This window comes from Macaca fascicularis, chromosome 15 (assembly GCF_037993035.2).
Source record: "Macaca fascicularis isolate 582-1 chromosome 15, T2T-MFA8v1.1".
NCBI lineage: Eukaryota > Metazoa > Chordata > Mammalia > Primates > Cercopithecidae > Macaca > Macaca fascicularis.
In genome coordinates, this window is record NC_088389.1 from 75503023 (window position 1) to 75527047 (window position 24025).

At 38.1% G+C, this 24025-nt stretch overlaps 1 long non-coding RNA gene across 1 annotated transcript in view; it reads left to right on the forward strand.

The window, feature by feature from the left end:
* Window positions 1-915: 915 nt before the first annotated feature.
* Window positions 916-24025, forward strand: part of LOC123569138 (uncharacterized) — a 581101-nt gene continuing 557991 nt past the window's right edge. Inside the window, exon 1 of the long non-coding RNA XR_006692686.2 lies at window positions 916-1044. This is a non-coding gene — a long non-coding RNA (uncharacterized lncRNA). The remainder of the gene's footprint in view (window positions 1045-24025) is intronic.

Sequence of the window (24025 nt, forward strand, 5' to 3'; positions counted from 1 at the left end):
TATTAAACTGATGATATAGTTTACTTCTTTTATAGCGTCTTGAGAACATGATATGTCACCATCCAGTGGTATATTAGTTATCAACAACCATGTTCCAGTGCTACAATCATTTTGTTTCTGAGGATTCTTGACTAAAAAGAAAGCAAAATGAGCTCAGAAAAGCAAGCAAGGCACTATAAAATAGCAAAACAGTGATAAATCTTAAGTTCAATGGAAGTCTGATAGGAGATGTTTTGGGGTAGTCGGTCCTTTATGTAAAAGAAGGTGAGCTCCTGAGTAAAGGAGTGCAAATGAGAAAAGGTTGTGATTATCATCTTCAGGGATTGGCTAAAGCTGAGCACGTTGAGGCAAAGTAGGGATTTGACAATTAGCTTTCAAAGTCTCTTCTCATACTTTATAATATTCAAATATGCATCTACTCTGGTTCAGTCACTGGATTGTATATTTTAGATACATTGTTACATATACACTTCAAAATTTTGTGGATATAGGGTTTATTATTTAACACATGGGGAAATGGAAAACTAGAGATGTTGGGTAATTTGCCCAATGACCTACAGCTGCTAAGTGATGCGCAGCGGTCTCAGTCCTAGGAAAAGCTACTCCAAAGCCCCTGCTTTCTTCAGTTTACCACACGAAGTGGTGGCTCGATAGCAATTTGTAGGCTGCTAAATGGTGTCACCCTCCAGGTTTTCTTAAAGCACTTTGCGAACTTTAATGTGCGTAAAAATTACCCTGAGATCTTGTTAAAATTCAGATTCTAATTCAGCCTGAGTTTCTGCAGGTCTAGCATGTTCCCAGGTGAAGGCAATACTGCTGTTCCGTGGACCATACTTTACTCGGACACAAGAGACAGCTGAAGTTAATCATTGCTGTGATAGGTAAAGTATAAACGGTTTCCAAACAGCAACCTGTGTCAGTTTAGGTGGAGAAAAAGTAGCTGTGGGAGCAGATCTCAGAAGATTATTGTGCTTGATGCTGCTGTTAGAGATATTTGCTGTCTTACAGGCAAGGGAGAGATTGTGGAAACAGAATGGGATAGAGGTAAGGTTAAGATTTGTCTGTCATATCCTCCATCAGCAGTAACTGCCTTTGGCACTCTGTTATTGTTCATTTCTGAATACAAGTTCACAGATTCAGCTGGTTGTTACGGGAAGGACCTCGTATAAAATCTTTCCTTTTGGTTGTTCCTGGAAATCTAGTCTTTTCTCACAGTTTGTCTTCAACACAAGACTGATGAATTAGAGATGGATGATAGATTCTCTTCTCCAAACTTTTCCTTCCAATCCAGAATATTAGAGAGACTGGGGAATCTTAGAATCTTAGGGTTGGAGTAGAACCCCTTGAAGAGGTATGCAAGAAATGGCACAATGCATCAGCTTCTCACTGTCCCAGATACTTCCTTGCATATCTCGGCTCCTTGCTTATAGATTAAGAAATAGTAGTATAGCTAAGACTCGTGTCTTCTTCTGATAGTGGGTATGGAGCTTGGGAAACTCAGCATCTCCCTTGGAGCAGTGAAGCATTATTGAAAAGAAATACAAGAAGGAAAAGAAAAGGAAGAACAAAAGCAATAGAAACGGCTAATTTATAATTTATCTTTGCCATTTTAATTTTTATTTAATAGTTCAATCAATAGTGGGTGTTTGAAGGGATCCCGTAAAGCCTAAAATCTACGTTAAAAACTAAGACACAAGCACACAGGAATTTATTAGCTACACTGTAGTCTTATGGGACTACCATCATAGGCTGTATGTGGTTTGTTGCAGACCGAAATGCCAATATGCAGCACGTGAATATAACTGGAAGAGAAAGTACACGTTTTTGTTGTTGTTGTTTTATAATACAGAGTCTGACTCTGTCGCCCAGGCTGTAGTGTTGTGGCAGGATCTCAGTTCACTGCAACCTCCACCTTCTGGGCTCAAGCCATCCTCCCACCTCAGCCTCCCTAGTAGCTGGGACTACAGGTGCACGCCACTATGTCCAGCTAATTTTTGTATTTTTGGCAGAGACGGGGTTTTTCTGTTTCCCAGACTGGTCTCGAATTCCTGACCTCAAGAGATCCTCTGCCTTAGCCTTCCAAGATGCTGGGATTACAGGCGTGAGCCACTGTGCCCAGCCAGTACATGGGATTTGAAGGTGTGTTGCTGGGAGTGGGATTGGCATGGTGAGTGACTTCTGGATCCTTCTCAACTAGTATTGAAAAATGGGACGCATTCCTAAGTGCTATTTCTTATGTAATAGTTTTTTTTATCAGCAAAACTGAATGGGACCAATGACAAATGCCCAGGTATTTTAAATAAGTATTATGGTAAAATCATTTCATTAAAATCAAATGGCATTTAGAAATTCATGAATGAGAAGCAGAGTTTTTAATTATTAGAGCAACACATCAATTCTAGTGAAAATGTAGGAAAAAGAGAGAGAAAAAGTAATTTGTAATTCCAGCATCCAAATAAAACAAGCTTTATTACTTTATATTTTCTTTTAGACACTGTCACTATGAATGCTATACAGTGTTGTGATCATAATATACATCTAATTTTATATCATGATTTATAAGCATTTTCCCTGTTTCACAGAATTTTCAAAGTCGCTATTTTAGATATAAAACAGAACATTTGATGTTTCTCCTTGGTTTATATTAACGTTTATAATTTTCATTATTAGAAATAATTATGATGTGAATATGATCTGTCAAATAGATGGAATATATTTCCTTAAAATAAATTCCCTGAGATAGAATTACTGAGTCAAAGCCTCATTGTGATTATCTAATACCTCAACTTCATGAGAAAGAACTTTGGTATACTTTTGTCAAATAGAATATTATAATTTTTTAAGTTGCTAATTTAGTAAGTGAAAAATGGTACCCAGGTTTTCTAATGTGCTCTTTTTTTGATAACTAGGTAGTGAACCTTTTTGTTTGTCTGCTATTTGTACTTTTTTTCTTATGAATTTAGTATTTATATCTTTAGCACATGCATCTGTTGTCTTATTGTTTCTTTCCGTTGTCTGTCTTATTGTTTTCTTACCCATTTGTGGTGATCAAAAGGCTTGTTTTATGATATTAAGAATGATTAAGCAGTGCTTTGTTTAAAACACTAGACTATTTCTGATGCGAGCTCCTTGTGCTTAAAGCAAAGGGGTATGGAATTCCATTCCATCTTGGCATATGCTGACTTCCTCAGCAGATTTCAAAACTGTCTCTGGGCTTCATGTCAGTGTGACCTAGAAAGGAATGAAAGCACAGCCAGCCCAAATCCCTATCAGAGCTGTAACCTTCACTCTGATTTCCTGTTTTCCTTAAGGTTGACCTCAATATAGATTCCATATTCTTGAGCAGAGTGCATCATTGGATTTATTTTCTTTTTGCTTTGTCAAAATTGATTAATGCACATTGAGGTCAGAGACTGCCTGAGAATATACGGTAAAGAAGGCAGATCTAATTTTGGTGTCTCCATCTCATTGTCAGTGATCCCATTATGCTCCTAGAGGCTTCGAGAGCTTCCTGATGAACCACATGTTCTGGACCTTTCAAAGGCTTCCATTGACTATCAGAACCTCCCTGTCAATTACTTTATTTCCTCTGAATCCTCTAGTCTGCTAGCTGTTTACTGCAGGGCCTTTTAGTGACCGTTTTATCCATTTTTGATTGCCCATTTTGAAAGAAATGTATAAAGAAAAAAGTCCCTATGCTTTTGCTCATTTGCTGCTTCTGCTTTTATGGTATCAGTGTTTCATCTGTTAAAAAATCTGACTTTCTGGCCAGGTGTGGTGGCTCATGCCTGTAATCACAGCACTTTGGGATTTGGGAGGCCGAGGCGGTTGGATCACCTGAGGTCAGGAGTTAGAGACCAGACTGGCCAATGTGGTGAAACCCGTCTCTACAAAAAAAAAAAAAAAAAAGAAAAGCCGAGTGTGGTGGTGTGCGCCTATAATCCCAGCTACTTGGGAAGCTGAGGCAGGATAATCACTTGAATCTGGGAGGTGGAGGATGCAGTCAGCCAGGATTGTGCCACTGCACCCCAGCCTAAGTGATGCAGCAAGACTCTGTCTCAAAAAAAAAAATAACAAGAAAATCTGACTTTCAAGGTGCTTTGCACATTTCCCTGTCTACAAAGATTTCCCCTGTTGCCTTAATTGTATTACATCTTTTCTAGTTTGATCCTCTTGGATATTGTTTGCTTTATTTTAGCATATATTGAATTCCAGTATAGTTATTTGTAATTTCATGCTTTTCCTCAGTGGATTATATAGTCTATAAAATAGAGAGTGTATATAATTAATTTTTAAATTTCCCAACACTTAATCAACGCACTTGCCTCATATGGTGAGTGCTCAATGGTTGTTTACTGAAAAATTTGAATGATATTAGTGGTTAGAATTTCAGACACTACAGCAGGCTGAAGCAGTGCGGAGGTATTTTACATGGTTTTATACAGGTGGCTGCCAAAACATGGGGCTTGCAGAAAGGGCAAACATTGGTTAAGGCAGTTCCTCAAGATGAAGTCAAGTTTTAGCTGTTTGGTGATGTGCACTTGTAGCAATATCCTTAAAAGTCAATATTATACTTGGATTTTGTAGGAGACAAAATTGGCTGTCAAAATGAGTAGGAAAAGATGAATACTTATTCAACAAATGGGATGTGATTGTTCAGAAGTCCACTGGGTAAAATGTACTCTACTGGCCACAGGTTTTGCTTTCTATTGTTTGGTGTTCCCTGGACAAGCAGTGAAACTATGAGAAAAGCACAGGTGTTTCGCTTTCCTTTTTTGGTTCCTAACTGTTGGGAAGAGTAGTTAAGCCAAGGCTCCAGTGTTGGCTGTTGGGGAAGACCCCGTTTAATCGACACCAGTGTATTAAGATATGTTTGTATGAGAAACTTCTTTTGAGAAAGTGAACCTTTAATCCAAAATTGTTCATATGCTAATGTGTCTTGATTTTTCACTGCAATAAATGTAACTATTTCATAAACTTTGTTCTGGCAGTCTTTGTTTTTCTAACCAGTTAAGAATAAATGTTTAATGATTAATGATTAATGTTTAATGGTGAAACATGAATAATTTCAATGTCCTGCTTTAACATATTTAAAAAAAACTTTCTTGACATCCTTATGCTATATTGTTAAATAGAGCACACTATAAATAATAGTTATTTTCTCTTTTTTTTTGTTTTTGTTTTTTGAGACAGTCTTGCTCTGTTGCCCAGGCTGGAGTGCAGTGGCTTAATCTCAGCTCCCTGCAAGCTCCACCTCCCAGGTTCATGCCATTCTGCCTCAGCCTCCGGAGTAGCTGGGACTACAGGCGCCTGCCACCACGCCCGGCTAATTTTTTGTATTTTTTAGTAGAGATGGGGTTTCACCATGCTAGCCAGGATGGTCTTGATCTCCTGACCTTGTGATCCGCCCACCTCAGCCTCCCAAAGTGCTGAGATTACAAGTGTGAGCCGCTGTGCCCAGCAAATAATCCAGTTACTTTCTACAGTTTTGTAAACCAAACTATTGTTTTCCAATAAATTGAGATTAACACCTACTAATCTGTATTTTTCCAAGCACCAGGAGGTGGAATAAAGATAAAGAAGACCTTGATTCTATTTTAAATAATAGTATTCATAGTATAAGTCAGGCTGTGAAAAACTGTGTAATAGAAGTCATAGTGTTATGAGGTTCTTTAGCAGATGGAGAGACGAAGGCCAGCGAGCCTGCCTCCAGCCAGGTGTACCCATGGAAATTACTTTTAAAAAAAGAGCTTCAGGTTTCCCTTTGCTTTTTAATCATTTGAATCCACATGAAGGTGGCGCTGATATTTAAAGCAGTGGGCATGGCTGATTTTTTTTTCTTTTTTTTTTTTTACTTTGGATAAATGAAATGAAGGATTAAGGTAAATGTTCTGGCTTTCTCAACTTCCAGAAAAATACAATCTTCAATGTTTGTTATTGGTGCTTTTAACATGTTGGCATTGTCTAAAATGTCACTTTCAATTTCTACATCACCAACAGAGTGGACCTTGTTTATGTTTATACTCACCTGCTCCTAATTTCATTTTTCTGGTTTAAGAAAACCACTTCTGAGTTTAGAGTTATTGTGGGAGGTCAGTAGTTTTGAGAAACTGACAATCATGTAATAAAATCTTTTAGACTCTGCAAAATTAAGACTCTTCTGTTTCTCTCCTAATTCTTTTCTTTCTCCTTTTTTCTCTTATACTACAATCCATAAAGCTCAGAGTAACAAAGCCTTTAGCAGAAGGAACGGTTTGATAACTGAATTTGAACCAAAGTACATTAGGCATACGAGAAATGATTGATATTTAAGTTTTATTGGGCTCCATAAGAAAAGAATCATATTTTGTTTGGAATTTCTGTCCTCTCAAGTGACTATAGGATAAAGTCTGAGTAGTCTAAGGCAGGCATAATTACTATATCACCTGTGGCAATGACTGGGTTAGGAAGGAGTATATGAACTTATTCTGGTCAATGATATGTGAGAAGATTGCTAGTGGGCAATATCAGTGTTGTCTCTCTGATAGAGATATATAAGATGAGATACCTGCTATTATTCTGGACTTGGTTGTGTCTATGTTTGAATGCCTGGAGCTATGGTGGGCATCTTGGCAACATGAGAGGGATTAGTAGGGACAAGCTGGGCGACATGGTGAAAAGGGCAGAGTAGAGATGGGGCAGCCTTGCACCTTGTTAGTGCTTGGAACTTCTTACATGAGATAATAAACATCCTTATAATTGTGCCTATTTGAGTTAGAGATTTTATGACTTGCAGCCAAACCATCATAACTGATAAAGTGTGATCTGCTGGAATAGGCTGGAAGACACTAGTTTGCAGATAGTTTCCCCTCCATACTGCCATGTTTCCTGAAGTTCTACCAATAGGCTCTCCCATGAGTTAAGGCACTGAGGCCTCTGTTAACTATAAATCTGCTTTCTAGAGGGTGTAACACATTTGCATTTTATCTCAATATTTAATCAAACTCTCATTTATCACCTAGTTTCTGAGAAACTAGCAAACCAAACAGCAAGGTTTGATGGTGAGAAAGGAGCCAGGAAAGATAAGTATGGGAGGATGCCAGGAAGAGCAGTTTGAGAGGATGGGCTTCCAAATGGGTGAGTTGTGAGGAACTTTGTGACAGCACAGTGGCAGCTGTAGGGAGACTCTGAGCAGAGGGCAGGGAGTGAGGGTGGAAACCAGGATGAGTACCACTGGCAAATATGGCTTATTCCAACTGTAAGTTTTATAATCCAGGACTGCCCCAAATGCCATGGTTCTGAACTGGGACACAACAAACTACAGGGTTTCCCATTTAAACCTGCAGAATCTTTGCTTTCTGCATTTTCCACTCTATTGATGCTATATTGAGTTTTGTTTGTTACGGTTTTTCTGGTTGGCTGAAAGAAATTCAACTTCTGTGACATAATGGGATTTAATCCTAGAGCAAAATATTTATTCCTAAGAAGTAGGCTCTGGGTCTAATGACTTTGGTATATACAATATGATGTGGGTTTGATAAGACATATTGATTTCAAGTCTGGAAAAGAACAGTCTCTTCTGTCCTTTCTTCCTCTCCCTTTAACCACTCACTATCCTCTTACACCAAGTAGACTTTTTATTCTGTGTATTTTATAGTAACATAAAAGTTTTTTTTCTTCTCTTGGTGGACATGGAATGGGGGGAAAAAAAAAACCTAACTCGCGTAGACTCTGTGTGAAGAAATATATTATGTATAAGCGGAGGACAGGGGCCACTTCTGCAGTTATAGTAGGTCTCATTTACCAAACAGAAACTTCCCAAGTCTCCACTTGAGTCTGAAGCCGATGTACTCCCCCCAGGTGCTGCCCACATGAGCAGAGCATATGGCTGTGCTAATGTGCAATAAAACTTGAGAGAAACCATTGAAGCCTGCTCTCTTCTGGGAACACAGAATCTTTCCAATCAATTCTCCCATGATCCACCCATGTCTTCTTGGCACCTCCCTTCTGGGCCCTGCCAAGAATTAGCTCATGGCTACATTTCCTCTCTGTCTATTTGCTCATAAGAGGCTAATCCCACGAATTTCATTTGCTACTTTTAGAAAAGGGAGGAGGAGGTAAATCAAAAGATGAAGTTTTTCTTGAGATCATCTTAAGGCAATTTCAGTAATAAATGATGGCAGGGCTGAGTTACATATACTAATTATAAATGACTACTTGAGTAGATGGGCTCCTCTACAAAGTGCTTGGAGATATGGTATGCCGCTAGCCTGGTGCTATTTCAAAAATATGTGTGAGTTTTATTGTGTAGCCCATGGAGTGACCAGGATAATTAAGTTGCCAAACAGCTTTTCCCTTTTTCTTTATCACCTTCTTTTTTCAATTACTGCAAAGTTTCTGAAAAATTCAGCTTAGTGCCTTAATTTTCTACTTGATCCAGGCAAATGAGGCCAGAGTAAACAGATGGTGCTGCTGCTGCACCCCTGCAGGCAAGCCATCTCGGAGGCTGCTGGATTAGAAGAAATGAATGGATTTTAGTGCTTTGGGGTCTATGCTGTAAATAATCTTTACAATTCAGAATCACGAGTCTTTCAGTCTGCACAATGGGATCATCTGAACTCGGTGAATTAGTGTCCAGAGTAAGAAATAATTTATAAGGGTGTCAGCAGTGGGATTCAAAATTTTAATAAATAATTGCACATTTATTAAGGTGAAAATTAGTTAATCTGGCATTCTATCAGCTTGAACTCTCAAGTAGCAATTTCATCCAATTACAGTAAAATACAATTAGTGCCCATAATGAGGGCCCTGAGTCCCTGCAATTATTAGAATGTCTTCTGCATCATCCAAGAGGGCTGTCACTGTGACCAACACAGTTAATATTATATTTGTTATGGATTCCATCTTTTAAAGTATGAGACTCTGCCCTTGACCTAAATGGTAATTTGCAGTCATATGAAACTCACTGTTGTACCCTGTATTGGGATGTTGTTGAAAACGTTAAGTGCATAGAGCATCCTGATTTTAGATCTGAAAAGCAATGAGATCTATTTTTCTGATTATTTGATTTTGGCTGACTTGTATAACCATCACTTTCCTGTCTTACTTTGGTCTCTAGGAAGCTTAGAGTCTGTAGGTTATTATTGAATACATAGGATTGCATACTAACCTTATTCCTCAATTTTATTATTTAACCTTGATATTTTTCTTCTTCTCTCAATGAATTATTTTATCTTTTTTGTATGTGTTTCAGTCTTACCTTGTCCATGGAATGACTAAAACTATGAATTTTATGTTCTTTCTCTGGGCCATGCCAGATAGCAGGAATCTTGCTTTTCATGAATATCTACACCTTAATTGTAGTGTCTGATTGGTAGCACATGCTGGGTATTTGCCTCAGGTTTTTGTGGGGTTTCCTAGTTTTGTTTATAAAACGTACCCAGTAGAGGTATTAGCCTCTATTATTATTGGTTGCTGGTAATTGTGATCCATATTCCTTTTGTTAGCTTGACCACAGTGCTATATATGTCTGGAGTGTAACTCCTATTGCATTCCATCAGAAACAAGGGCAGCGTGAATGAGAAAGCCACATGTTAAAATAATTCGTATCTACTGAGGGCTTTATACCCTGGGAGGATCTTGCTGTATGGTTCTGTAATGGAGTCCTCTGTCCGTTGTGTGGGAGATTTATAGCCAAGACTTTTCCTTCTACCTTGCCACAGGCCTTTCCAACCAGCCAGCTATAATTATTCCCTCTACCAAGTGGAAAGCCATATTGAGTAATTTTTGAGTGTAGCTCAAATGTTGGAAAGTCTAGGTTTGAAACCTTATCCTAGCCCTTGTAGTTATAAGCTAGAACATGAGCCTATTACTTCAATTCTCTAAGCTTCAATTTCTTTACCTGTAAAATGGGGAGATAATAATATCTTCCTAGAGGGCATAGGAAAGATGCAGTGTTTGCCACAGAATAAGTTTTCAATAGATGTTTGTTGTCACAATGACAAATTGTTTTAATAACAAAGGAGAATGAGAGTCAATTCTAGTCAAACTTTATTTTCTACTGGGTGTGGACACCAGAAAGAATGTGCCTTTAAAAAAGGTTTGGGGCCATTTCAGAGATTAGTCTTCTATCTCTGGTCTTTATTACATAGATTATTGAACAATGAGTGTATATTCTAGTTGAGCTCGTGACCTAGGATCTGATTTGAAATTTCTGCTTTGTCTCTTAACACTTCTGTGCCTTAATTTCTTGCTCTATAAAATGGGGATACTGATCTCTATCTAAGAGGGTGATTACAGAAACTTATAAAAAATGTAAATTTGGCTGATGTAACCAGCCCAGAGTTGAATTCAAGACATTTCTGTGTTACTTGTAGGGCTACTATTACACAGGAAATGCCTAATAAGCATGAAGGAAATAATAAGCCTTTGCCAATACATAGACTATCTTAAAGGATTTTAATGCATTAAAAAATTGTATTGTGGCAAAAACAACGTAACATAAAATATACCATTTTAGCCATTTCTAAGTGTACGGTTCAATAATGTTAATTATATTTATATAGTTGTGTAACCAATGTCTAGAACTTTTTCACCTTGTGAAACTGGAACTCAATACACAATAAATAACAGCTCCCCATGGTCCCTGGAAATCCCTACTCTACTTTCTGTTTCAATGAGCTTGGCTACTCTAGATACCTCACAGAAATGGAATCATACAGTATTTGCCTTTTTGTGACTGGCTTATTTCACATAACATAACATTATCAGGTTTATTCATGTTATAGTATGTGTCAGAATTTCCTCTCTAAGGCTAAATCATATTCCATTTCATGTGTGTGCCACATTTTGTTTATCCATTCTTCTGTCAGTAGAGTCTTGGGTTGCTTCTACCTCTTGGCTATTGTGCATAGTGGTGCTGTGAACATGAGCGTGCAAGTATCTCCTCAACATCTTGCTTTGATTTCCTTTGGATATATACCCAGAAGTGAAATTGCTGGATCATATGGTAATTCTATTTTTAATTTTTCGAGGAACCACCATATTTCAATGCATTTTAAAAGAAATCTTTTCATTAATTTGTGAATGAAGCATCACCTAATTTCAAACAGTAAATGTCTGCTGAGTCAGATTTTATGGGGAAAGCTATGAAATGGAACTTTTAGTGCCTTTTCATATAATGTTATGAATATGCATCCATTTTTTCTAGATTTATGTCTCTAAAGCACACAAAAAATGACTTAAAAGTTATGAATGGACACATGCCACCACAAAACTGGGAGGTTCCAAATCAGTTTTTTATGACTTCTCTGTTACTTATTACAGACCATTGTGTGGCTTTCAGCCATAGCAATCTGATTCCAATACATGCAGTCTGGGTCTTTGTGAAGATTGTAAATTACTATAAAAAGAACAGAATAAATTATGCAGCTACTTAAACCTTGGATGTTCTGCCTTGGTCACAGTCTCATTATCTACTTTTAATGGAGCATTATACCATATTAATACTCATTTTTCAAGTCTATATCCTTTCTGCAAAATGTGTTTGCACAAAAGGCTGAGGAAGAATTTTCTTTCTGTTTAAACTGATGATGAATAAGTGGGTCGTATGCTTTCAGTGGTATGTTTTGGGGTGAGAGAGCGAGAACAGTGTGAGAATAACAGGGGTGTTAGGGTGAAAGCTGGAGCCATCCAATTTTCCTGTATCTCTCAGGAACAGTAATCCCAACTCCATTAGTACAGAATGAGAGGCCATTTGGGTAAATATAGTCACATAAATATATCATTAGGCAGTTTTGTAAAATGCACATTATTTACTCAAGCAAATATGTAATTAGAACATTTTTTAAAACACAGATTATCTACCAAAGAGACTCAAACTGCTCCTTTGGAGCATTTAAGCCTATTGGGTAAAACTGTAATTAGGCCATTAATTAAACCCAAATCATATTATTTATTAAAAGGTGCTTTGCTGATCTGATAAGCATTTTCTTTGCTCTTTTAAGGCATTTTAATAATTAATTATTGTGAGCCCCTTGGCTATCACTTGCCCTTCATTCATTTCTTTCTGATTTTCTTCTTGCTTTATTTTATGACGATGGTTATAGATTTAGATTTCCCTGTGGATAATATGTGCAAAAATGCCTGATCTAGCATGCCACCGTCTTTCCCTGCATAGTCCTTCAAAGATGTGAGGATGAAAGGACCAGCTCACTATATTTTCTATATTTTTTAAACTATATCCTCTATGAATATTTTTTAGGGGGAGTGATTTTTAGAATTGTCCTGTATTTTTTCCTCATGATTGTACATAGACTTGGTAAGATAAAAAAATTTCAAGTTCTAAAACTCTGAGGTTCGTGTGAACCTGCTGGAGTGGGTTTGTTTTGAATGAAGTCAAATTCCCCCTTTGAGCCCTTTTTGTGACTAGAGAATGTATATTTGTAAAATAATTTAATTTGATGTAGTCTTTTATTTGTGGTCCTGAAAAGGAGTGGTGGCTCATATAGGTACTGGACCTGTAACAACAGTCTTTGGTTTGTTTCGAGCAATATTCACTTACGGTGAATAAGGATAAGGGTTTAATAGGATATGTGAAAAGAGTTAGCTGTTTTTGGTTTGCCCTGCTCCAGTTTAATTTCTCCATTGTAGTTCATGTTGTTTTCCCCCCTAAAATATGCAGCGTAATTAATTAGTTTCTCAGAAGCCCAGAGTTCTTTGTTTTTGCCTGAGAGTCTTTGCTTTTGCCTTACCCTTCCTTTGGAACCCTATCTCTTGACTCTCCTTTGCCTAGGTAACCCCAAAAGATTCCACACAATATAGAGTTAAGAACACACTAGGGGAGCTAGATTGTCTAGGTTTGAATTGAGATCCTCTCTTAGTTAGCCTAGTGACCTTGGCAAGTCACATACCCGTTTTGCTCGCTAGTTTTCTTATGTACCTCCCTTATAGATGAAGAGTAGTGTAAATTGCTATGCACTAAGTACTTACATAGTGATCATTATTATTTAGGTCTTTTGTTTCACAAAAACCTTTAACCATCCACATCTGAGTTTTCCTCAGAAGCACCCCTGTTTAAACTTCTATCACACCTTGCATTGCACTTGCTTATTGAGTACCTTTTTCTTACACTAGACTAAAAATTCCATGAGCAAACAGATGCGCTTTATCTTCTTTAATGTTCTATGACAGCACCTAGCATGGGGCTGGTAAAACAGTGCCTGGCTCCAGGTCCACCTGCATTGGTCAGGGTACTTTGCTAGGCACTAAAGATATAGTAGTGAACTAAAAGTACACTGCTTGCTCTTATTTAGCTTAAAGTCATGGGGGAAGATAAATATTGAGCTAATGATTATCTAGAAAATGGAAAATGGTAAATAAGACAAGTTCTGTAAAGTATAACCATGTAATTTCATGAAAGGTTAAAATAGGGGCATTAGGTCTCATCTGGGAGTTAAAGTAGATATTTCTGAAGAAGTGATGCATGGCTAACATCTCAAGATTGAGTAATTACTAAATAGAAGAGGAAGAGAAAGAAACACATAGAACAAATAAGTTGTGCCAATATTCTAGGTGTGAGCCCAGCATGTGTGTTGCATTACAAAAGGTCCAGGTCTTTCAAATGCAGACTTTGAGCAAAAGAGAAATCTTAGATGAAGCTGAAGAGATAGACAGGGGCCCTGCATAGAAGGCACTGATGGACATCCTAAGAAGGTTTTATCTGTAATCAAATAAATGAGAAGTCATTGATATATTTTAAGTAGAAAAAAATGATATGATATTGGCACTTAAAAATATCACACATTTCGGGCTTGCTGGATGTGTCTGTAAGGCGAAGAATAGATTGGATTAGAGTGGCTGATGCATGATAGATACACGGAGTTGGCTCTTCATATTCATGGATTCCACAGCTGTGGATTCAACCAACCGTGGATCAAAAATGCTTGGAAAAATAAAAAGGGATGATTTTGTCTGTACTACACACATACATACTTTTTTCCTTGTCATTATTCTCTAAACAATAGAGTACAATAACTATTTACGTAGCATTTCCATTGTATTAGGTATTATAAGTAATCTAGAGGTCATTTAAAGAGTACAGGAAAATGTACATAAGTTATATGCAAATACCATGCCATTTTATATAAGGGACCTGTGTAAACTAGCCCTAGAAACAGTGGACACTGAGGGACAAATATATGTGACAGTTTATATGTTGTTGCAAAAAGGCGAAGAAAATGATTTTGGTAACTTAGACTATACTTATAATTGTCAACATAAAAAAATTGATAGATTTTGAGACAGTTAAGAGTCAACAAGATATGATGATTGAATATGGGTAATAAGGGAAAGAGATTCACAAGATGATGCCCAGGTATCAGTAAGTAAATTGATGTTTCCCTCTATCACTTCCTGAGAGCACACCACAGGAGGGGGACAAGGTTTGGGAGGAAAATAACAAGCTTTCCTTTGAATATATTGCACTCGAGAGGACATTGGAACATCATAAACATGATTTCAAATAGGTTGGAAACATGGTTTTGAGACTTAAAGAATAAGTCTGGGATATTGATTTAAATGTGGGTGTCATCTGCAAGTGGGTGGATTTTTAAAGCTATGAATGCAGTAATCTAGAGAGAGACTCTTGAGCGAGAAAAGGAAAGGACCTGGGGCTGAGGCCTGAGGACTCCAAATATTGTTGACTGGCAGGCGGTGGATGAGCTAGTGAAACAGTAACCAGAAATATATAGAAGGAAGGAAACCAAGATCATTATATTGCAAAAGCTGATGAAAGCCAAAATATACTTCTTTGACATATTTTCAGATGGCTGTTCAGAGAACCTGCAAACAGAAGTAGCCTCGTAAAGCTGTCTTCTGTGGGAAAGATTTGTATCTGTAGAGAATCATCATTGATGCAGTCAGGTTTTCTCTGAGGCCCTCCCTTGTCCAGATCTAGGAAAGATTGACTGAGAGTCTGACACCTTTAAAGGTTTAAAAGAAACACTTGCCATATATCTTCTCTGAGGGCTGCTACCTGTGACGTTTCATCTATGGAACAGCACTGCCTTTGCTGGTTACTTCTTTTCTCCCCATCCCATAGCCTGTTTTGCCATGATCCAAGCCCCCATTCTTTCTGTAACCTCAAAATGGCATAAAAGTATCAACTATCTGGCCATTGTTTTGAGTTCTTATATCTTGTATGACTCCCACACATGTTAGTACATTTGTATGCCTTTTCTCCTATTAATCTGCTTTTAGTCAGTTGATTTTCGGCAAATTTTTCAGAGGCTGAAGTTGAAATTTTTCCTTGGCCCCTACACAGCCATGCAAAGAGCATGTTTCAAAAGGAGGGCAAGGTCTATTGTGTCTAGAGCTGCCCAGAAGTCCTTTGGATTTAGGAACACACAGGTGATTTCATTGAATGAAGCAATGAATGAATTCACTGATGAAATAACTTTAGTATAATCTGGATAATGAAAGAGAAAAAATATTTTAATGAATATTTTATTAGAGCCTGTAATATTATAATATGTATTGTTTCTCATAAAATAGAATTATAGTATGCTGTGTTTTTCAGCTTCACTATCCTTGAAATCCTTGTTTTCCTGGTGTGTCTTACGGGATAAGATGTTTTGTAGAATCCTGCTTTGGGAAGTGTTCAGCTACAGGTGTTATTTGGGCAACAATTCTTGGTTCTGTCATTTCTCATTTCCCAGGAAGCCTTTCCAATCTACTTTCCCTGTCTCATGTTAGACTACAGTGTTGAAATTGTGTGGCAGTGTAGAGGCGGGTCTCTGAAACCAGACTTTGAAAGTTTAAATCCTCTTGCCTGCTGGATGACTTTGAGCATATTACTTAAGCTTTCTGTTCCTCAGTCTCCTCACCTGTAAAATGTAAATAGTGATATTTGCATAAAATGTAAATGAGGTAAGGCATATAAAGTACTCAGTAGAATGTCTGGCACTTTAGTAAGCAATTTAAAACTGTGAGTGATGATGATTAGAACACCAAAAGGGGACATTAGCTTTTTTTTTTTTTTTAAATTGTAACAAGGAGTAAAATAACTGGTTTCTTTCAGAATATATACTAAGGAGAAGAAAATGCTTTCTTGTGGCATCTGTTTGGTAGCAAAGATGAACAAAGCACAAACTGGGAGTGTGCCCCATTGTGGGTTTCAATTTCTGCTTTTTAAAATCAATACATAATATTTTACATATTTACGGGGTGCATCAGTTATTCTGTTACATGCATAGAATGTATCATAATCAAGTCAAGGTATTTAGAATATCCATCACTTGAGCATTTATCATTTCTGTGTGTTGGGAACATTTCAAATCCTCCCTTCTAGTTGTTTTGTAATTTGCGGTTTGTCGTTGTTAACTGCGGTCACCCTGCTCTGCTATTGAGCATTAGCACTTATTTCTTCTATCCAACAAGATGTTTGTACACACCAACAAAAGTTGATCTCATAAAGCAGAGTAGAATGATAATTTCTGCTTTTTAAAACATGTGGATTGAGTCAGAGAGTCTGTGGGTGTGGGGTGGTTTGTGTTGAACATCCATTCAGATACACAGCAGAATGAGGCACCTTACATTTTGCACAAGAACTGGCCCTATCTTCCACGCGTTTGAGAAAGTAAGCTTACAGCTTTACTTTCATTCAGATGTGATCCTGGCCTTTGTCAGAGAATCTTCACTGTTGTTCAACTGTTTTAAAAATCTTTGTTAGAAAGTGGATGATACTCATAGAGAATTACATAAAAGATTGTATTAGTCCATTTTCACATAGTAGAAATCATTACTTGAGACTGGGTAAATTATGTAGAAAAACGGTGTTTGTTTGTTTGTTTTGTTTTTTGAAATGGAGTCTCGCTCTGTCTCCCAGGCTGTAGTGCAGTGGCGCAATCTCGGCTCACTGCAAGCTGCACCTCCCAGGTTCACGCCATTCTCCCGCCTCAGCCTCCTGACTAGCTGGGACTACAGGCGCCCGCCACTATGCCCGGCTAATTTTTTGTATTTTTAGTAGAGACGGGTTTTCACCGTGTTAGCCAGGATGGTCTCGATCTTCTGCCTTCGTGATCCGCCCGCCTTGGCCTTCCAAAGTGCTGGGATTACAGGCGTGAGCCACCGCGCCCGGCTGAAAAAAGGTTTAATTGACTGACAGTTCTGCATGGCTCAGAAGGCCTCAGGAAACTTAGAGTCATGGCAGAGGTGAAGGGGAAGCAAGGTCCTTTTTCTCGTGGCAGCAGGACAGAGAGAGTGAAGGGGAAAGGACCACTTTTAAACCATCAGATCTCATGAGAACTCCCTCACCACCATGAGAACAGCATGGGGGAAACCGCCCCCATGATCCAATCACCTCCTCCAGGTCCCTCCCTGGATACATGGCGATTACAATTCGAGATGAGATTTGGGTGGGGGCCCAGAGCCAAACCATATCAAGGATATTCAGTTTGACAGTTTCTCCAAGTTCTCTAAAATTTAGCCTTAGATTATCAAGCCATGAGACCAGTAGGTTTATAACCCATTATTGTGAACTTGCAGAATTACTTCTCAATTGCTCTGTACACCGTGCCCTCAGTGTGCCTCCGTGCAAGCTCCAAGAAGGAACTCTAGGAAAGTCACTCTGAACTTCCCATGGGAGATTTTTATCTCAAGTCTCTGTGTCTTTTCACAAACAATTGATATGCTATTAATGATAAATGTACAGATTTTTGAAACGAATTAGGCCTCTCATTTTCTGGCTGGTTGCTAAAATGTGCAGAAATGAATTTGCAAGATTATACTGTGTGTTAGATGTCTTCTCCTTCCCGCTCTTTCTGCAACCTGCTCCCTGCTCTGGGGCCTGATTCATATGAACTGTATCAAGGGATTTCTCTGCCCTTGGGCTTCCATTAAATTTGGCCCATGAGAGGTTCCAGAAAGATATCTAAAGGAGTGGAGAGAGTGAGACTAGCTACTTATTCTCTGAGCTCTCGGCAGGTTAGTTACTTCTGTTAATAAGTCCACACCTCCTATCGGGGCCCTCTCTACAGAGCTCTTTCTCTGGCTACCACTAACAACCTCCTCATCTTGCCCTTCAGACTGAGTGAGAGTAGTAAAAACTCCCAGAGTTTTTCCTTGTTACTTTTCTGGAGGCACTCCACTGCCCACTTTTTATTTTTCATTTCTTAGATCCTTCTGACACCTTTGCAAATAGTCTCTTTATTAAACTGTACTTAATGGATTCAATTTGAGTGTGCCGTAAGATTCCTGCTGACACCCTGACTGATATACTATAGCAACTGTCTGGGCACCAACTAATCACCTCTTACTTTTACTCTGTTCTGTTTTACTTATGGCTTTATCTTTTATTCCAGCAAATTGTAAGAACCTCTGTTTTTTAAAGCATCTCAAAATATTCATTTGCAAATTCAGTGTGTAAATAAACAAGTGCTTATACAAAAGAAATATCAGGTGTTTTGCTCTATGGTGGGGATAAAAAGACAATTAAGCTTTAGTCCTTGAGGAGATTAGTCTTTGAGGAAGGCATCCAGAGAAACAACTAATCAAAATGGATTGTAGTGAATTAGAAAAGATAGATAGAGGCTGGGTGTGGTGGCTCACACCTGTAATACCAGCACTTTGGGTCGGATCATGAGCCAAGGCAGTCGGATCATGAGGTCAAGAGATTGAGACTATCCTGGCCAACATGGTGAGACCCCCGTCTGTACTAAAAATACAAAAACTAGCTGGGCGTGGTGGTGTGCACCTGTAATCCCAGCTACTCAAGAGGCTGAGGCAGGAGAATCACTTGAACCCTGGTGGCAGAGGTTGCAGTGAGCAGAGATCATGCCATTGTACTCCAGCCTGGAGACAGAGTGAGACTCCATCTAAAAAAAAAATAATAATAATCATAGAAAAGACAGATAGAGGCTGGGCATGGTGGCTCATGCCTGTAATCCCAGCACTTTGGGAGGCCAAGGCGGGCGGATCACGAGGTCAGGAGTTCGAGACCAGCCTGACCAACCTGGTGAAACCCTGTGTCTACTAAAATACAAAAATTAGCTGGGCATGGTGGCACATACCTGTAATCCCAGCTACTGAGAAGGCTAAGGCAGGAGAATCTTTTGAACCCAGGAGATGGAGGTTGCAGTGAGCTGAGCTCATGCCATTGCCCTCCAGCCTGGGCAACAGAGCAAGACTCCATCTCAAAAAAAAAAAAAAAAAAAAAAAAAAAGAAACTCCTATGGGGACTTGAGTGATGAAATTCCTTACTGTGCTTGGAAGTAGAAAGGTAGAGGACATCAGGGAAACCAGAATGGAAGGGAATTGAGGTGGTTAAAAGGTGAGCTTATTGAAGATGGGTGAATAGGATGGTAGGATGGTCACAAGCACTTTATCTAGAGGGACTGTCATTTGTCTCCCTGAAATATCCATACTGTTGCTTGTTATATTGAATTTCACATTCATTTCCTGAAGTGTTGCTTATTTATTCTTTACAAAATCTTTTAATTTTAAAGTTTTGATTAGGAAACAAAACCTTGGAATTGCAAAATACTTTTTTATTTCCAAAGATTTATGTTTAACTCAAATGCAACTAATGAGCCTTGCAATATATGCCTAATTTCCTTTTCGTTTCCTGTGTTACAAGAATTGCATAAATCACATATTCACTTCAATTTTTTTTCTAAATAAGATGACAGATTTTTTATAGAGACTATGAACAGCAGGTAAGTAATGTTCAAGTAGTGAAAAATACACATTTTAGTTTCAATAAGAGGTGAAAATTGTAATAGTCCCTTAAAAGGAAATTGTGATTTACTATCTGATCTTAGAATAAGCTTAAGAATGGCCCACAAAGAGCCTGCAGGCAAACACAATGCATCCTGCTATGTGTGCTAGAGATGGCTATTTATTATCTGTCACATATGTTTTAAAAGAAAAGACCAAGTGATGAAAATCTCTGAATTGTTTAATTTTGGATTAATCAGAAGATGAAACGCAGGCTCTCAGTCTTTCATCAGCCTTCAAAATGAGTCCCGACCTAGTCTGCTAACTTGAAATAAAACTGAATGCAAACCTTCCCTGCCGTGTGAAAAGGTTTGGCTAGCAGGCCTCCTGGATTTTTTTGTCTGTTGGGTTTTTAATGAGAAACAAAGTCTAGGTTCTGGAACATTGTGAATTTTGATTACAGTGGGGTTCCAGCCTGGTTCGGATGGGAGAAATGTCAGAAACCTCGTGAACTCACCAGCCAGCTTCTAGATAAAAGGCTTTGGAGAGGCTTCTCAAGTGCTGCTCCAACTCTTGGTTTTTATCCAAACCCAAACTCTAAATCCGCAGAGGTTCAGTAAGCACAAAATTCCAGCCAGTCATTGGCTTTGTAAAATGCCAATTTTTCCTTCAGCAAACAATTATAAGGCATAATTGCTAGTAGAGGAAATCAATCGACCTCCATAGATTTTTAATTGTCCATTTTATTTTGCTTCCTCATAAGTATTAAAAAATGTAAGATTAGATTTGGTACAATATTGTGTTTCTGTTAAAGTCCGGACATACTGAAAGTAAGGAGGAACCCCAGCGCCTCCAGTGATCAAAGTGTCCCGTGACAACTCCCATCTCCAGTGAAAGCATGCTTGAGGAGCATACAGAAGCTAGCAAGTGCTCAGTTTCTTAGTTTCTCTCCAGAGACTTCTGCAGAACATGCCAATTAGTGACTTGCTGGGTGGTTTGTATGTGTAGATAGACATCAAGATGTAAGATAATTCCAAGCAGTGCTTACTGAGCTACTCAGCTGTAAGAAGGCTGTAATTAATTTTAATCCTTATCCAATTTAAATAACCCTTGGTCAAAATGAACAACTAGATATTCTTGAGATCATGTTCGTTCATGCTACTATGTTAGGGCAGTGGGTCTCAAACTCTTCAATCTCCCAACCCATGTGGTGAGACAAAGGTTTCTACAGACCACCCAGCAGTTTGGTTCTGTTTGCCTCTCAGTTGTCCCTAAATATTGATGGTTGCAAATTGGAATCTGGGGATGAATTTGGCTCAGAGATATGTTTTGTTTAGCTTGCATGGTGGGTTTTCTTTGTTAATTTAAACAGTTGCATCACTGAAAGATTAGATTTTATATAAAGTTCTAGTTTTCTAGTTGATTAAAAATTAGAAGATCTGGAACACATGTCTTTTTATGGTAATGATCATTTGGAACTCGATAGAAGTTACACCCTTATTATAAGGAGCATTTGCTCTTTAGTCCACCATAGTTCCTACCATTGTGTATTTTTTTTTCTTTCTTTCTTTTTTTTTTTTTGAGACGGAGTCTCGCTCTGTTGCCCAGGCTGGAGTGCTGTGACCGGATCTCAGCTCACTGCAAGCTCCGCCTCCCGGGTTCATGCCATTCTCCTGCCTCAGCCTCGCAAGTAGCTGGGACTACAGGCGCCCGCCACCTCGCCCGGCTAGTTTTTTTTGTATTTTTTAAGTAGAGACAGGGTTTCACCACATTAGCCAGGATGGTCTCAATCTCCTGACCTCAAGATCCGCCCGTCTTGGCCTCCCAAAGTGCTGGGATTACAGGCTTGAGCCACCGTGTCCGGCCTTTTCCATATTTTCTTACACATGGCCAGATAATTTTTTTTATATTACCTGACTTAGCTCCATAGGTTTGATTTTGACCTTGGACAGGTTATGACAAACTTCCCAAAGAATGATTGAAAAAATATGCAAAACCAAGAAAAAAGACAAAGAAAATATGGGAGTGAGTTTTTCCCTCCTGTAATTCCTTTCACCCTGTTTTCTTTAAAGCATTGATTTTTATATGCATTTTAAATAGGAATAAATAGATTGTAAAATGTGGGTACAGTTCAGTTTCACCTCTAGCCTCTGCAGATGAATCTGCTTTCTAGAACAACACTCAAAAAATTCTTTTCCTCTATAACTTTGGTTTTACAAACTGGCATGTAATGATGACATTTTTTTTTTTCCCCCAGGGAACCCACAAGGACTTTCAGGACTAGAAAACATTTTAAATTTTCAAAATGATTTTTAAAATTAGTATAAATAGATTGTTGCCTATTTAGATGGCCCGTTTTAAAAACTTCCCCTTGATTTATGAACAAATTTGCAATTGTCTTTGCAATTGCATTGCTGTGAGTGATCATCGAAAGAGATAGCATTTTACTGAAGTTTTTGAACTTCAGTGCTCGAGTGACTGCTGTGATATTTTAGGTCATCCATGATTCTTTCGTTTTTAAATGATGACTGTCTATCAGTTTTGTGAACTACTGCTTCTAAACATTTTGAAGCTGGTGTAATGGAATTTATTTGAGAACTATAAAACTGAGTGCCGTGAAGATTGGCAAAGAGGACACATTTAAAGTCACAAGACCACAAGAGATGTGTATTTTCTATTTTCCTAGAATAAAAGATGAAAATGGTAACAGTCACCATCATTTATTGGGCATACAATATATGCAAGGCTTTATGCCAAGAGCTTTGCACACCTTACTTTGCTTAGTCCATAAGTATTATGAGAACTCTATAAGGCATAGTTCGACAAAGAGCTGAGGTTCAGAAAATGAAGTTCCTTGCTCAGTGTCACACCATCAGGATTAAAATCTAGCTTCTTTGACCAGAAGGATAGAGTTGTTTGCCATGTCTAAGAGATAAATATAGAACACAGGAAGGTAAGGAAAGAAAATGTAACCCTCCTAGACAAGAAAACATTGTTAGCTTTGTAATATTGCCTGATTCTTTGTAACTTGAGCAATACCTGTATTTCAAAGAACTGTTTTTTTCATTGCTGTAGTCAGGAATGAATATCTACCATTACCTTATCAGCAGGGTCTGCATTTTTCCCTATACCAAACGTCTCAGAGATGCTTTTCTGTTTAGCTGAGAATGTTGGTACTTGGCCATTTTACATGTTGTTTGTTCTTAAAGTAACGTTATGTTAAAAGCTTATTGAAATATAAATTTTTGTGCTCCTGTGAAAGCTTAAGCATTTCAAGGCTCAGTTTCATTTCAATTAATTTGCTCTATTATTCTGACATTTTAAAATTCTGCAAGTGTTAATATAATTAACTTTTTACCATTATAGGATTGCTATTGTTCTCTGGATAGCATTTCTGTTGATTGTCATACAGCTTCTCAAACTTTAATTTTATTTTGCTTGGGACTAAATAGAAGAATAATTTTTGGGGGGAGGGGTAGAAAGCTATAATTGTGGATGTGAAGGAAAAGACCTATTATTTTATTATAATGAAATGATCAAAAAGAATATAGCTTTGTTTTTAATTGCCACAGCTCAGAGTTTTAGCATGAGGATGACTTTAAACATGGGAAGTCCTCTAGTAGACGAATAAAACATTTTTATCAGTAGTCTGTGGATGTCCATATCCCGTTATTTAATTTTGGCATATCTAGAACATTTAGTGGTCTTCTTCATTGGACAGCTTGATTTGGATTTGGTCATGTGACAACAATCTCACCAACTGGGGATTATTTTGAGGACATGATTTCCAATAGAGAAGGGCAAACCACTGTAGCCACCTTAGGCTTGGTGTTTGGGCACAATGCCCACTGCTAGAAGATACAAAAAGTGAAAACCAGGCTGCTGTGGAGAGGTAAGAGGGAAAGATAGGAGGAAAATGTAAATGCTAGAGAAGACAAGATGTAACTGTAAAATTACGAAAGAGATATATTTATCAGAAGCTTCTCAGAAACCACTGGGTCATGTTTGCTTAGTAAGTATATACATGTATAATTGCTTACCCACCCTAAACCATCAAAGGAAATGGGTGAGCATCCTACCTCACATTCTACACCTTGTGCTTGCTCTGTGTTTACACACTTTTTGCATCTAATATCCAAAGAATGTGTCTGAATAAGCAATTGTAGATTTTCACACGATAGTTCTGAAGTGCAGGAGAATAAAAGAAAATGAAGAGACTGCATGGGTTTTATCCCATGTAAAGAAGGCAGCAACATGAAGATTTGAGAGGAATATTAAGGGACTCATGGGACTTACAATTCATAACAACATGGGGACAGATAGGAGGTAACAT